Source organism: Abramis brama, assembly GCF_963993115.1.
Source record: "Abramis brama genome assembly, chromosome: 15".
NCBI classification, from domain to species: domain Eukaryota; kingdom Metazoa; phylum Chordata; class Actinopteri; order Cypriniformes; family Leuciscidae; genus Abramis; species Abramis brama.
In genome coordinates, this window is record NC_139977.1 from 37,605,385 (window position 1) to 37,620,938 (window position 15,554).

The following is a 15,554-nucleotide window of genomic DNA, read 5'->3' on the forward strand; positions in this document are numbered from 1 at the left end:
TTGATGAACGTCTCCCGATAATAGGAGACACAGGATAATGATCAGCGTTTCGCCTTGCGAACTGCGCTCAGGCTGTTTTTTGAGTCTTTTTTTGAATGAGGTCATGAGGCCAGGAAACACGAATGTAGTAGCCACAATGGTCTTTCCGTAGCCAAAATGCTTTCCCCCAAACTTGAGGGAAACATTTGCCTCCACCAGGTTACTATATCCATTTTGATTCAAGTGCCATACTCGTTCTCCAAACTTTGGAGCTGATAGTGTTAAAATAAACACATAAAGCAGAAATGCAACTAGCACACCAAACCCGCTGCACCTGCCTGCCGCCATCTCTCCCTGAACTGAGCAATCGTTGCAGTATCATAACGCTTTCAAGACGTATAAAACGCATTTGTTTCACAGAAACTTATTTCGTATTTTTATTTCAGTTTAAACTTTAAAAGGACAATATAAAAGATCGTAGGTTTATTATGGATTATTAGTATAGATTCGTTATCAACAATGACATAGTTTTATATTTTTTATAAATAAAAATATCTCGTATTGCAACAATCAAAATTAACTAAATAATGTTTATGGTAGCTTAATAATTTATACTAGCTACATGAATGATGTAATTTAGTTTATTTAGTTTTTAATTTTATCCAAATCGTGAAAAGTATATTGCGTATAAGGTTATTTTATTCACGCGGCCACAGACGCCAGTGAGTCTGGGCAGCTAGTGTTTCACAGTTCCGTTCGGAGGTGTCGCATCAGCGGCCGTGAAGTCAGACAGCCTGGCACCGTCCCAGACCAATTCACCAAATGGGTTACACATTTGTTCGGGACAATAATAAAACTAAGTGTTATTCCCCATTGTGAACCAAATACACATTACCTCAGACAGGAAGGCATCAGATATGAAACAACCTTGATATTTGATTGTAAACGGGGATGTGTCCGGGGACTTATCTTTTAATTACTTGATCAAAGCAAACCCACGCCGGTCAGACACGACATGGGGTCTGTGGATCCTCGCGTCTCGAACTCTGTGTTGGGACAATTTTCATTCTCACCCTGGCTCACCCACGAGCGCATCTCGGCACAGAAAACATTAATTTGATCACGGAGCGCGTCGCTCCAGTTTGGGACATGGACTTCGGGTTGCGGGCTCTGCGTTTGTTTCCATGAGTTCACATCTCAAGCTTCGGAGTTCGGGTCACGACTGGGGATACAGATGTTCCCATAAGATGGAATTTACCCCTTCTGTAAGTAGGGCACACCCAACCTTACGCTGATTTAAACGTTTAAACAAATATTTATACTTAAATAAATCACATCTTGTTTCATATAATCTAAATTGTTTTATTATAGCTGTGACTGTGTAATCTGAAAAACAATTCACAATGCCATATTTTCTGATCCTAAAATCCCACTAATGGTTGCGTGCAGCACGCGATTGTCTGTTTGAGACATTGAGTTCACTCGGAGCTCGTTTAAAGGCTTAAGCCTAACCTTTAAATACTTGATATTTGTATTTCTTATATCATTTATCTGATATTTTTATTGTCATCATTGCTAATTTTTAAAACCATTTTCGTGACACAGAAAGATTCAAAGATCCATGGTCACCAGCCGATGGATACCACAAAGACATTCTCATTTCATCTCAACTATGTTCTACTCATGTTTAAAGATTAAAACTTAATTTTAAATGCATATACTTAAATAAATGTCATCTTATTTTATTTTATGTGTTTGTCAATGCTATTTCTTAAACCCGTTTTCATTCTTGTCCCACAGACATTATGGAAGCAGCACCATCATCTGAAAAAACAAATCCATGACAGATTTTGTCATGTTCATAATTTTGTCATTCTGTGGACTTTATTATTAATTCCACCAATAATAAAACATCCCCTGAAAAAACATTCACAGTCACACCAAGCATTATTGCCGTCATAAAACACACAGTCATAAACCCCTCCCCACCGGATCCACACATGGCCAAATTTGACCACCTGTTGGTCATAAAACCCCCATATAAGGACTTCCTGTCATAAACAAATGTCATAAAGCCATAAATCAAGGGGTCATAAATCATTTTTGACACATAGTCCCCCATATGAACTACTCCTTTATATATATATATATACATGTGCAAGTGTTCACTATCAGAGGCAGAGAACACTGGTGTGTCAGTGAAGCAGAAGTGCAGGATTGAGACACAGAGTCTGTAAAAGAGTCCAGGAGTGAACAGACTGATGATGATGATGATGATGATGATGATGATGATGATGATGATGAAGATGATGATGATGATGATGATGATGAAGATGGTGATGATGATGATGTTCAGGTCTTCAGCTGCTGATGGATGTCAGTGATGAAGATGAAGATGTTCTTGAGAACATGATGAAGGGTTTGATGAGAATCTCTCCTCAGTTTTGACATCAGAATCAAACTTTACAGGCCCGTCTGGATCACAGGAGACTAGAAATCACAAATATATATCAGATTATCCTCATTGCTTTGGATTGTTTTTATGTTCTCAGTCTATGACACATTCTGTCAATTGAACACAATCACACATCTGTAAACATTGATCTGAGACTGTAGAAAGTGATGAATCTCTCTGAATGTGGAACTTTATTACAGGATTGTGAAGAAAATAATAGTAAATCTACACAGCAAAATCCCCAGTGTTAAATGAACACTGCTCAGTGTTTATAAGAGTCCACACTCAGAGTGTTATAAGTAACACTGAAGCAGTGTTAAAGTTAATCTGATAATTAAGTGAATAATTGAGTGATGACTGAGCATTATTGAAGACACCTGATGTTAACAAGCAGAATCACTGAATGTTACGTCACCATTATGGTGATCGGTGTTTGATTTAGTTGGGCTCATGACCCTTAAATTATTAACTTTAGATTTTGTCTGGCTGATGTACCTGAGTAATAACAACCAGATGAACAATGAGAAAAGGTGATCTGATGGTGTTGGTTGTGTTTAACATAACCAGAGCAGTGTTCATTTAACACTGGGGATTTTGCTGTGTAGCAACACTGTAAGAGTAATAATGATCAAACACTCACAGTGTGGCTTTAGTATCTCTATACTGTCACATCTAACAAGTCTCTGTCCTCTTTCCTCTGGTGATTCACTGGTTTGTGTCTCATTTCTGTCCTCCATTTTTCTCTCAGTCTTCTTGTTTTCTGCTGATCTGTGATTTCTGCTGATTTTCTTTCTCCTCTTCATTTGAATCTGTTCAATCACACAGACAGAGTTTCATTAAAGCGATATAACATCATATCACGAGACATCAGATCAACTCCTGATCAACATCTGCATGAGCTCAGTGTTATTACAGCATCTCAGATTAACTCTACAATATTCACAATAATCAATGATGATGAGAAATGACAAATATAGAAATGTGAGTTTATGTGTGAGTCCTGATAATAAACATCTTTCTCTTCTCACCTCATGTTTGATCATATTTGATTCATCAGAACGACACTTTACAGCTCCGACTGGATCAACAGAGACTGTAAATGAAGAAAACAACCCGTTATCATCATAATTATAATACAGTGACTGAACTGATGATATAGACTCAGATCATCTAACAGATAACATGCACTTAAAATATAGAAATTAAACATTTCTGATAAAATAGCAAATAATCCAGTCATCCATATGAAGATAAAGCTCCTCAGTAAAGATGAGAAATGAAATATGAAACATGTTTCTCGCCTGTGAGAAGAAGAGAGATGTAGAATAATCCAGAGTTTATTAAATCACACTGAATATATAAAGATAAAGTCCTTCTTCTGTAGTTTGTGATAGTCCAGATATATTCCTGTCATGCATTCATTTCTCTTGTGTTCAGATTCTGCACAATTTTTAATACATATTTATCTTTCAGTTTCACTATACAATACTTTGTACTGTAACATCTCTGTTCATAATTAATATCTAAAAATACTCTTACAAAATGTTTAAAGATGAAAGTGTTTAATTACCTTGTGATGATCTGGACAGAGAGAAGCTCCAGTGTTACTGAGAGTCTGAGGAGCAGAACTGAGACTATACACTTATACTAACGCCACACGCCACTTTTTTACATGTACAGCAGTAACAGAACTGACTTTACAAACACGCCAGAGAATTCCAAACATAGCTTAGCGTTATAACCCTAATAATGGTGGAATGTCAGATTGAGGAACGCCTTGTAACAAGACAGGAATTCTTACAGATACCACAGCTCTTTAGCTCTATACTAAGAATGTCATTCCGCCTCTGGCTCTGAGTTCACACACTGGTTTTGTTCTCTGTGTTGTTTTGCACATTTCTCTATAAATGCTTGTTTCACACATCAGTAGTTTAACAGATTCCCAGTGTAGAGATGGTGAAACTGGTGTTATATGATGATATTGTCTTGATCTGGTAATAACTCTAGCTGCTGTATTTTGCACTATAACTGTAGTTTGTTCATTGATAATGATCAGGATAATCTAGTAATGCATTACAGTAATCCAGTCATGAACGCTTTATGAGCTTTTCTGCATCAGAAACATGTTCTGTATTTTGGTGTTTCTGAGGTGAATAACGCTGAAGGATCAGCCAGATCTTTAACTGGACATGATGAAGAAACACACACTGATGCAGATTGTTTACAAGAGATTCTGTGGACAGGATTATGGCCAATCAATAATATTTAAGTTATTTATGATTATCATCATTTATTATAAGAACATTACTGGTCATCCATATCTTTAACACACTCTGGTTTGGATACAAATGTAATTTTGTCTGTAAGAAATATATAGTTGATCATTAATAAGCATAACAGTGGAAACTAATCTCATGTTTTCTAATAATTTTACAGACCCACATTTGACACACAATAACACTTTACACTCAAACACAAGCTCTTCTTTCTGCTCAATCTTTATCAGCAGTAAATATTTACACATCATAGTAAAGTTGTTACTGTATTAATCAGTTTCATGTAATAGATTCATGTATCTTGTGACAAACAACATCTCTAGGGAGGAGGAGGAATGCAAAAAAAAGCATCACAATAAGTGTATTGTGAATGTCAAAACACATAAACTGAATTTTATTACATGTAGGTTTAGTGACAACATGTTACAATGTTTACATGGTACAATTTCTGGTAAGCTACGCTTTTTTATTATTTCAATTCAATTATTGTGATTTGATTTAATATTGACTAATTTGGATAAATATTAGGTAGACAAGATAGATACATTTTTCTCAATAAAAAAAAATCTCACCTAATGCTGTAAACATACAGAGAGAGAGCCCTATCAGCTGGCTGTATTATTTAAGGTTAAAAATTACTCAAATTAAATATAATGTGTTTTTTTTTTATTATAATAACAACTTTATTTAATGATATAAGTAAAAATATAGGCTAATAAATATGTAATATAGTACACATATTTAGCAAAATACTCTCTATAGCTCTTTTTTTCTAGCCAACTAACATGCTATATAGTCTATTAAACGGCTTTCCTGAGGTAAATGTTATGTGACATATATGCCTATATATAGCCTATATACCTATAGGCTAATTGTTCTCCAGCTGTTTTATTGACCCCTTTGTTTGATTGATTGGTCGATATTATGTATGAGCAATATACATTTCTGTAAGTTGTACTGTATCTTTCAACAGTGTTCGTGTTTATTTACTATTAGTAAATAAAGTAGAGATGATCGGGTCACGTGCCGCTAGGGATCTGTCAATCATTTACAAGTGGCAAAACGGTATTTATTTTTTGAATTTTGTAATAAAATTGACAGAATCTGAGAGCTGAGATTTTTTTATATCATAAGTAACCTGCTCTGTCTAGTCTGTCGGTCTCTGTGTCCTCTTTGCTTCACGATTTTTCTGTGCGTGAGAGAATGGATGTGTGGCGAGAGAGCGTGTGAAAAGTGTCAGTCTCACTCTCACGGTGAATCTGCGTGTGAGTTGGCAGCCCTGGTCTCCTGTTGTTACTGTCATCATCTAAACATCTGTTCTCCTATCAGCTCTGAGAAACACTTTTACCTGTAGGAACAAGACAGTTAAGAATAACAACTTTAATGTAGTCAGGTTCCTCTTCTGGTCTGAGGTGTTTTCTGGATGTGTTCTGACATGCTCTGACTGTCTTAGTTTCACTCACAGCCAGAGCCGCCTTAACCTAATGTTAGGCCCTGGGGCTGAGAGGTTTTGTAGGCCCCCATCCCCTCGATTTATAGAGTCTCATTTTTCAAAAAGTGTAATATCTAGGTAATCTACATCACAGTTGAGAAATTTCAACTTTATGCAAATGAGAAGCGATTTTCGCGAGTGACAACCAATAGGAAAGAAGCCTGTGGAGCTCAGCTCCCGTCACCGTCTCGAGTGCAGGAGATTTCACTGTTTTATATGATTTGACTGTAACTAACCACAAACATGGATATAAAAATTGATGCATGGAAAAGAAACTGTCGACAGTCTCAGTGAGTTTAATTCATACATTTATAGTTCGAGTGTTGTAGTTTTATGATGCAAGTTTAGCACTGCTGCAGTTCATTTTACAGTTTCCCCTGCATTATGTTGACTATTAGGGACAAGAAAATTGATCATTTTTCAAATTCGGATGACGTTTTAGTAATTTATGACAGTATGAGTTAATCTGTTGATTGATCGATCGTTAATCTAGTAAATGATTTAATCCACTGAACACTGCTGTGGTAATATAAAAACACTCTCCCAACAGCATTCTGTTTCTTTTGAGCCTAATTCCTAGTCAAATTAAATAATATAGTTGTATATATCACTTGTGATGGTGTTTTGTATAGATGTGGCCAGACGAGCAGTCTACCAATAACATTAGAGCGACAGCACTACCAACGCCCACAAGCGACTTCACAGTATAGAGACTAGCGACAAAATCGCTGGCTGTGTGAACGGGGCTTATGGGGCCACGTGGGTCACTCAATCAGCAGACATGTAACGTGCGATTAGAGTGATTGACAGAAAACCTGACAGGTTACAAAACAATATGACCTTTTCAGCTCATCATGAACCTGAACTTGGGAGGTCCTTGGGCTTCAGCTCAGGTAAGCCCGTGCATTAGGCCTTGCTCACAGCCGAAAGATACTGTGAGTGACTGACTCCATAACCTGCCAATAAACAAACAGTGCACAGGACCTTTTATCATCCAAATGAATTATATTCATTATCATTAGGAATAAAGTCGTGTGTTTATGCAAGGCGTTTCAATCACGTGAAAAGACAGGCGCAACTCTCGTTTAGGTCTCGAATTACGCCACTGTATGTTGTTTTGCATTAAATAAAATGATTTAAAGCACAGTAATGATTTTATAGATATAATAAAACATACACAAACCTGAATTTCACAGAGAAAATGCACCAATTCTGTGACGCTGAGAAGAGAGAAGAGGAGAACTGTTCTGGACTGGAGAGAGTTCAAACCATAGATATCCATAATAAAGGCTAGATGTCTTACGGCAGAGTCTCGAACGGCATCACCGGCAGCCATCTTGTCACACGGAAGCTTTCTGGCAAGCTCTGTGGTATCTGAAGTAAGGTGAGTGATCAGCACAAACACAAATCCTCTTATCTCGCTGAAATCTTGACGGATTTACAAACGGTTTGGTTTCTTACAAACATTATTAACGTGGCTATAATTCCAATATGCTTGAACATGTATGTTATAATTATTCATAGTGTCATAACTACATCTCTGATGTTTATAACAAACCAAACCGTTTGAAAATCGGTAGAAAATTGAGCAAGTTATGGTTATTTAAAAAGTACATGCAGCATTAAAACAATGTTACGAGTGAGCGAGCACCCTGTGGTAAGATGGCCGCCGTGTGCGGACGTCGACCTCCATTGGCCAGCAGTGCGGATGAGACATCTAGCCTTTATTATATGATATCTATGGTTCAAACAGCCCGCGCTCACTCAACCGTTGAGTTGTCGTCACGTCAGAGGGCGGGGGAGGGGTGCATTGTTTTAATTGAGTAAACTTACTCAATTTAGTAAACTTACTCAATTTCTTATGAGTGTTAAATATATTAACTATATTGAAACAGACCAGTTTAATTCTCCATTCTCAAATATTTTGATAGAAATTTCACATATATATTAAGTGTATAATAAATAAATAATTGGTTAGTCAAATACTAATTTTTTTTGTGAAAAAACTTAAATATAACTGTAAATTTTAGATAAAATTAACTGTTGGATTTTAAGTCAATTATTTTGGTATGTTTAACTCAAACAATCAAGTAAAAGATATTCAGAGATTTTATTAAGTTAATAAAGTTAAATACACTCACCTAAAGGATTATTAGGAACACCTGTTCAATTTCTCATTAATGCAATTATCTAATCAACCAATCACATGGCAGTTGCTTCAATGCATTTAGGGGTGTGGTCCTGGTCAAGACAATCTCCTGAACTCCAAACTGAATGTCAGAATGGGAAAGAAAGGTGATTTAAGCAATTTTAAACGTGGCATGGTTGTTGGTGCCAGACGGGCCGATCTGAGTATTTCACAATCTGCTCAGTTACTGGGATTTTCATGCACAACCATTTCTAGGGTTTACAAAGAATGGTGTGAAAAGGGAAAAACATCCAGTATGCGGCAGTCCTGTGGGCGAAAATGCCTTGTTGATGCTAGAGGTCAGAGGAGAATGGGCCGACTGATTCAAGCTGATAGAAGAGCAACTTTGACTGAAATAACCACTCGTTACAACCGAGGTATGCAGCAAAGCATTTGTGAAACCACAACACACACAACCTTGAGGCGGATGGGCTACAACAGCAGAAGACCCCACCGGGTACCACTCATCTCCACTACACATAGGAAAAAGAGGCTACAATTTGCACGAGCTCACCAAAATTGGACAGTTGAAGACTGGAAAAATGTTGCCTGGTCTGATGAGTCTCGATTTCTGTTGAGACATTCAGATGGTAGAGTCAGAATTTGGCGTAAACAGAATGAGAACATGGATCCATCATGCCTTGTTACCACTGTGCAGGCTGGTGGTGGTGGTGTAATGGTGTGGGGGATGTTTTCTTGGCACACTTTAGGCCCCTTAGTGCCAATTGGGCATCGTTTAAATGCCACGGCCTACCTGAGCATTGTTTCTGACTATGTCCATCCCTTTATGACCACCATGTACCCATCCTCTGATGGCTACTTCCAGCAGGATAATGCACCATGTCACAAAGCTCGAATCATTTCAAATTGGTTTCTTGAACATGATAATGAGTTCACTGTACTAAAATGGCCCCCACAGTCACCAGATCTCAACCCAATAGAGCATCTTTGGGATGTGGTGGAACGGGAGCTTCGTGCCCTGGATGTGCATCCCACAAATCTCCATCAACTGCAAGATGCTATCCTATCAATATGGGCCAACATTTCTAAAGAATGCTTTCAGCACCTTGTTGAATCAATGCCACGTAGAATTAAGGCAGTTCTGAAGGCGAAAGGGGGTCAAACACAGTATTAGTATGGTGTTCCTAATAATCCTTTAGGTGAGTGTATTACTGTAATATTTACTAAGCCACAGAATTACATGACATGCATCTCATTACCACTGGAACCTCTTCAGCATGAGATGTAACCTGATAATAGAAACCTGAAAATCAGTCTTTGCTGCACAATAATTCTACATTTCATTGGAGTAATTGAACAAACTTAAGGATTAAAGTAAGTCTATGAACTTTGAACACCAACTTTATTTTCCTCCTCCTTCTAAGCATATTGAAAGTCATGCAGAAAGATTATAAATAAATATCCACAGTGAGTCTGTCAGTGAGTTTTGCTGTCAAGCGAAAAATACTTTTTTTTTAAAAAATAATGCAAACATATATGTGTGTGTGTGTGTGTGTGTGTGTGTGTCAGAGAACCTCACATGAGGAGGATCATATTTAACATGGAAAACACAATACTGTCACAACCAGATGAAAATGCAGTATTTCACTGATAAATGACATCAATAGAATTTTAGATTCAGAAAAAAATAACTATACAACTATATGAAAATATAACAACATCTACACACTTACACTATTTACACTTATTCCAAAGCCTAATAAACGGACACAGTTGATTTCTCCCGCTGGTTTGTTCTCTGATGAAGATTTAAGGTCTGGAAACATTAGTTCATCATGTTCTGTTATGAATGAAGATGCTGTCCGGATCTCCAGAGTCCAGAAGAAACTTTATAAAGACACACATGCCGTGTTCATCATCATCTTCATCAATATTCACTGAAATATAAATCAAATATTGATCATCTGATCATCAGAGCTGCAGTGATCTCAGAAATGATGGCCAAACATGATCTTACATTAGTTTCAGGCGTCCTCACATCATTTATTCAGATATCATGATCTCAGCTCATGTTTGATCTTCTCTGATGATTCAGATCCACTCTTTACAGGTGTGTGTGGATCCACAGAAACTGTCCATGAAGAAACATAATATTATCTTCAGTTTAAAGAGGGACAGAACACACACATACAACACTAAAACTGCACAAGATAATAATAATGATGATGATAAAGCTGATAATCTGTTGATGACATGCAAATGAAGTTTTACTTCTGATGAAACGAGACACTGACACTGTTTTCATCTTTAATACTGTAAAGCTGCTATAAAATAATAGTGACGTGTTCAGATGCTTTTCTCATGGTTTATTAAAAAAACTTGCAGTTTTCTCATTTTTGTTGTGTGTTTATTGAGTTATTGAGAGGAAAGTGCAGTACATATTCACATATTCATCTAAACATCACTCTCAGCGGTCTGGATGTTGTGTACTGTACAAAAGGCCCTCAGTGAGTCAGTGAGTTTAGTTTAGTGAAGTATGTCCACTAGATGGCAGCTTACTCTTGATATTGAGTGCTATTGGTGTTTCTTTGCGGTTAACAGAAATCCAGTTTTATCAGTGTGAAACAGTATGTAATAGGTGCTATGTATTTGTAATAATATGCTACACTTTACAAATTATATATACACAACAGATATGATTATTTTGCATGTTCGTTTTATTTTCAGACCATTAGTATTATATGTTCTGGCATCTAGCCCTTATTAGTCCTCGCCACTGGTTTGCCACATCAACCATTACAAGTCAGTTTTAATTAAAGTAAAGGAATTATCATTTATCAGGAGAACACAGATGAAATCATTCATCACAATATTAATCAGAGCAACTTCCATTTGCAGAATTAACACAAATATGGACACATTCAGTGGCATATATAGTTCAGAAACACAGATGATTCCCTCAAACATTTACTGATTGAATTATGAGTGATTGTTTTACTCACAGGTCGGTCTAAAATCATTCAAGCTGCTCCATCTGACAATCTTCACAAGCTTCATGTTTTCAGTGGTTTGTGTCTTCATCTCTCTCTCTCTCTTCAAGCGTTTACTCCTAGTTTCCATCTACTGTAAATAAAGAAAAGAAATAAAGAAAGTGAAAAGTCAAAGTTAATGAGCTCCACAAAAGTGATTCATTCCGCTGGGGTTTTCACAGCATATATAGCCTACATATTCTCGTCATTAGAGCCCTTGGCCAATGACAGTTCTGTGTGAAGCTCACATTCCAATCGCAGTTCCTGTTTCAGCAGAATGTGCTGCTATGACAGTGTGTGTAGGAGTGAATGAAAGAGCCTGAGTGTTGACACAAATACTGACATCGTTCATAGATTGTAGGCTATACATCTCTACTACATTCAGCACAGTTATGTTCAGTTTATAAGCTGACCAATGACTGTATGAAATAATGACTGATAAATCAGCTGATATTTGCTTATTTAACTGTCTGTACAAATTATATTTAATTTATTATATGTCATTAAATCATCATTATATCAGTCGTCAGCTCTGGATCTCTAGATAACTGGATCTCTAGGCTCAGGTGAAGCACCGTCGCTGTGGCTGTAGCTCTGCCAGGGTAAACTAGCCTTGTCTAGACACACTCTAACTCCACCCACCCAGAGCTCGATGTGCTGTAGTGTGTGTGTGTGTGTGTGTGTGTGTGTGTGTGTGTGTGTAGTGAGTGTTTAATCTGTTGTTTTCAACCATAGACTGTAAAAAAACAACAAAAAAAACAGTAAATATAATCATCAGAGATGCACGCCATTACATTTGGAAATAGGCAAGCTTTGTTGTCTTGATATTGTCTTGATCTGGTAATAACTCTAGCTGCTGTATTTTGCACTATAACTGTAGTTTGTTCATTGATAATGATCAGGATAATCTAGTAATGCATTACAGTAATCCAGTCATGAACGCTTTATGAGCTTTTCTGCATCAGAAACATGTTCTGTATTTTGGTGTTTCTGAGGTGAATAACGCTGAAGGATCAGCCAGATCTTTAACTGGACATGATGAAGACTTTTACAGAGCCACATTTGACACACAATAACACTTTACATTCAAACACAAGCTCTTCTTTCTGCTCAATCTTTATCAGCAGTAAATATTTACACATCATAGTAAAGTTGTAAGTTGTTACTGTATTATTCACAGTTTTCATGAATCTTTTATTATTTAGTCAGATTTGTGTCATCAGCTCTTCCTCTGCTCTAAAATCATTTTACTCATTTTATCCTCATGAAGTTGATCATGTAGAGAATAACACTGGATCTGAGCCAGATTTAGACACATCAAATTTGATTTGTGAAAAACTCACTAAATCAGTTCATTCTCTCTCTAGTGTTTCTTGAGTTTTTACATTAGGAAGAAAGGTGGTTTAAGTAACTTAGCTTGAGTCATTATTGTTGGGTTCAGAAACTCTTGATCTACTGATCTAGAGTTTACAGAGTAAAAGTGTGTTACTGTAACTGTGTGTGTTATTGTATGTTCTGTATTATATGAGGTATTATTTCTATATGTTGTCCAATAGGCCTGTGTTTCAGTGACCGACACAGAAACTGTTATCTAGAGATCCAGAGCTGACGACTGATATAATGATGATTTAATGACATATAATAAATTAAATATAATTTGTACAGACAGTTAAATAAGCAAATATCAGCTGATTTATCAGTCATTATTTCATACAGTCATTGGTCAGCTTATAAACTGAACATAACTGTGCTGAATGTAGTAGAGATGTATAGCCTACAATCTATGAACGATGTCAGTATTTGTGTCAACACTCAGGCACTTTCATTCACTCCTACACACACTGAATGAGACACACCCACAGCTGGTGTGTTTAGTGTTTACATTCTCCACTTTCACAAGATAAGCTGTTGTAAGGGTGGATTTCCAACATATATTCAGGCTGAATGACTGTCAAATGACTAAAGAAAATTTATTAGCAAGATGGTAGAAAACTGTACAGTTCTTGTCTATCATCACCCACTGCTACTCACCAATGACGGAAATAAGCGCAGTTACAACAGATATTGATGATATTGACTTTATTGTCCGATCTCTGGGAAATTTGTCTTAGCCCTCAGCAGTCATGCAATAAAAACTTAAACATGAATCTGGTGGCTCAGGTGTGTTCCCTGTTTCTTCACCAGATGTTTTATTTCTTCGTATGTCTGTATGATTTCTGTCATTATGTTTCCTGTAGTTTTATCAGAAGTGATGTGTTTCACAGAAGATGACATTTAAACAAACTCAATAAAACTGCAAAAGTTTCTGCACTTCAGAGTAACTTCAAGAGAAAAGATCTATTAGACTTTTTAAGACAGGTGAAATAAAATGAAATATATCTGCACTGGCTTCAGGAGGTTTGTGAAAGATTTCCATAAACAGTATTTATATAAAAAACAAACAAACAAACAAACAAACGGTGATATTTGATTTACGGTACAAATACACTCTTAAAAATAAAGGTTCTTTATTGGCATTGATGATGCTTGAAGAATCTTTAACATCTTTCCATTCCACAAAAGCTTCTTTTTAGTGGAAAAAGAAAAAAATGGAAAAATAAACATATAGTTTATATAATAAGATTATTAAAATGTTCTTCAAACTAAGAAAAATCACTGAAAAGTTCTTCTGTAACATCACAGTTTATTATCAGTCCAAAAGAGTTATCATTCACTCAATCATAACCTCATGATCAGTTAGCAGCAGCTTCTCATCACCATCAAGTTACAAACACTGAGGAAATCCCTCTCAGTTGTGTGTGGGTTACAGATACAGCAGATGTTATCGTGTTTGTGAGCTATCTCCCTTTTTCCAAACACCAATAGTGGTTCAAGCTGAACAGATTGAGTTTATCTCAAAGACCTCATGAAAACTGCTAACAAAATAAAACTGTGATTTACCTTACAGCTGAGAAGATGATTAATTTTTAAGGCTGTTCGCTTCATGTACAGTATGTCAGAATACAGTATCAATAGAGAAAGTGCTTAACATGCTGGAGACAGATCACTGAAGATAAGCCTCTTAAATACCAGAGAAGAAAAGAGCGGAAAAACTGAAAGAAAACTGTGTAATATGTGGAACAACATCTGCAGTGTTTCCACAAGACCAGCACTGCGTTACAGGCAGTTGAGCTTCATTTAAACAAAAAATAAAACCAATTAAATGAAAAACTATCAATATGAATGTGTTCTCTGGTGAAGAAATAACAAAAGTTTTCTTTTTTAATTAAAAATGTACTTACAAAATACAAAAGTGAAGAGCCATAAGCCAGAGAGCCAGAGGTTCAGGGACCGATAAATATTACATCACATTAGAATTCAGAGAAAGAAAGAAAAATAAATAAATGAGGAAGTATCAATTAAAAACAATTCTCCCCACAAAACATAAAATAAAATAATAAAAAAATAATAAAAAAAAAAAAATATATATATATATATATTATATTTTACAATGAACTGGCAAATGCATTGTCAGAGTTTTTATGTATGATCACAAAGCCAAAAAAAAAAAAAAAAAAAAAAAAGATGATAAGATGTAAGATAGTTTCTGGTAATTTGTATCTACTTAATTTAAATGTTGACACCATGAGCGTTTTGACAGGATAATATCGATGAATACGCTTAAAAGAAATCTCATTGACCTTATTTTCCATTAGGTACTTGTGAGGGACAGTCCAAACCTTCTTCATGAAATATTTTCCACTAATGTGTTCAATTTTGTAACAATCATTGAGAAAAAGAAAATGAATATCTCTATTATTTTTTAATGTAGATTTAAAACACATCCTGCCTACACACGTGTCAGCCGGGTCTGGGAGAGGCATTAAACTATTATGGCCCTTATAGCAGAAGGATACCATTAGGGAGAGCGCCAAATACAGTGGCAAACTGCTTTGGAGTAACAGGAATATTTACTGAGAGAGAAATTCTTGATATCGAAAGTGAAAGTTTGCATGTGGCGTTCCAGCAGGAGTGTGTGGCCAATCCCTCAAGCATGAGCTGCACTAAACGTGACTTTACACTGTCTTTATTTCTCCGCGAGAGAACAGATTCATATTGATCGTTTTTCTTTGTTTTATTTTGTATGTTTAAATTACAGTAGATGGAAACCAGGAGTAAACGCTTGAAGAGAGAG

The 15,554-nt window shown here is 36.2% G+C and overlaps 2 long non-coding RNA genes across 3 annotated transcripts in view; both read right to left on the reverse strand.

Annotated features, from left to right (window-relative positions):
• LOC311096850 overlaps positions 1–15,554 on the reverse strand; it is a 122,556-nt gene that overhangs the window by 99,181 nt on the left and 7,821 nt on the right. The gene's annotated exons all lie outside the window — the stretch shown is intronic.
• LOC311097992 lies at positions 9,736–11,479 on the reverse strand. Of its 2 annotated transcripts, none has more exons than XR_014609351.1 (3): positions 11,354–11,479; positions 10,369–10,482; positions 9,736–10,288 (listed from the first exon to the last, which is right to left on the reverse strand). It is a non-coding gene; the product is annotated as an uncharacterized lncRNA (long non-coding RNA). The 2 variants fall into 2 exon arrangements; XR_014609352.1 differs by having other exon boundaries at positions 10,130–10,238.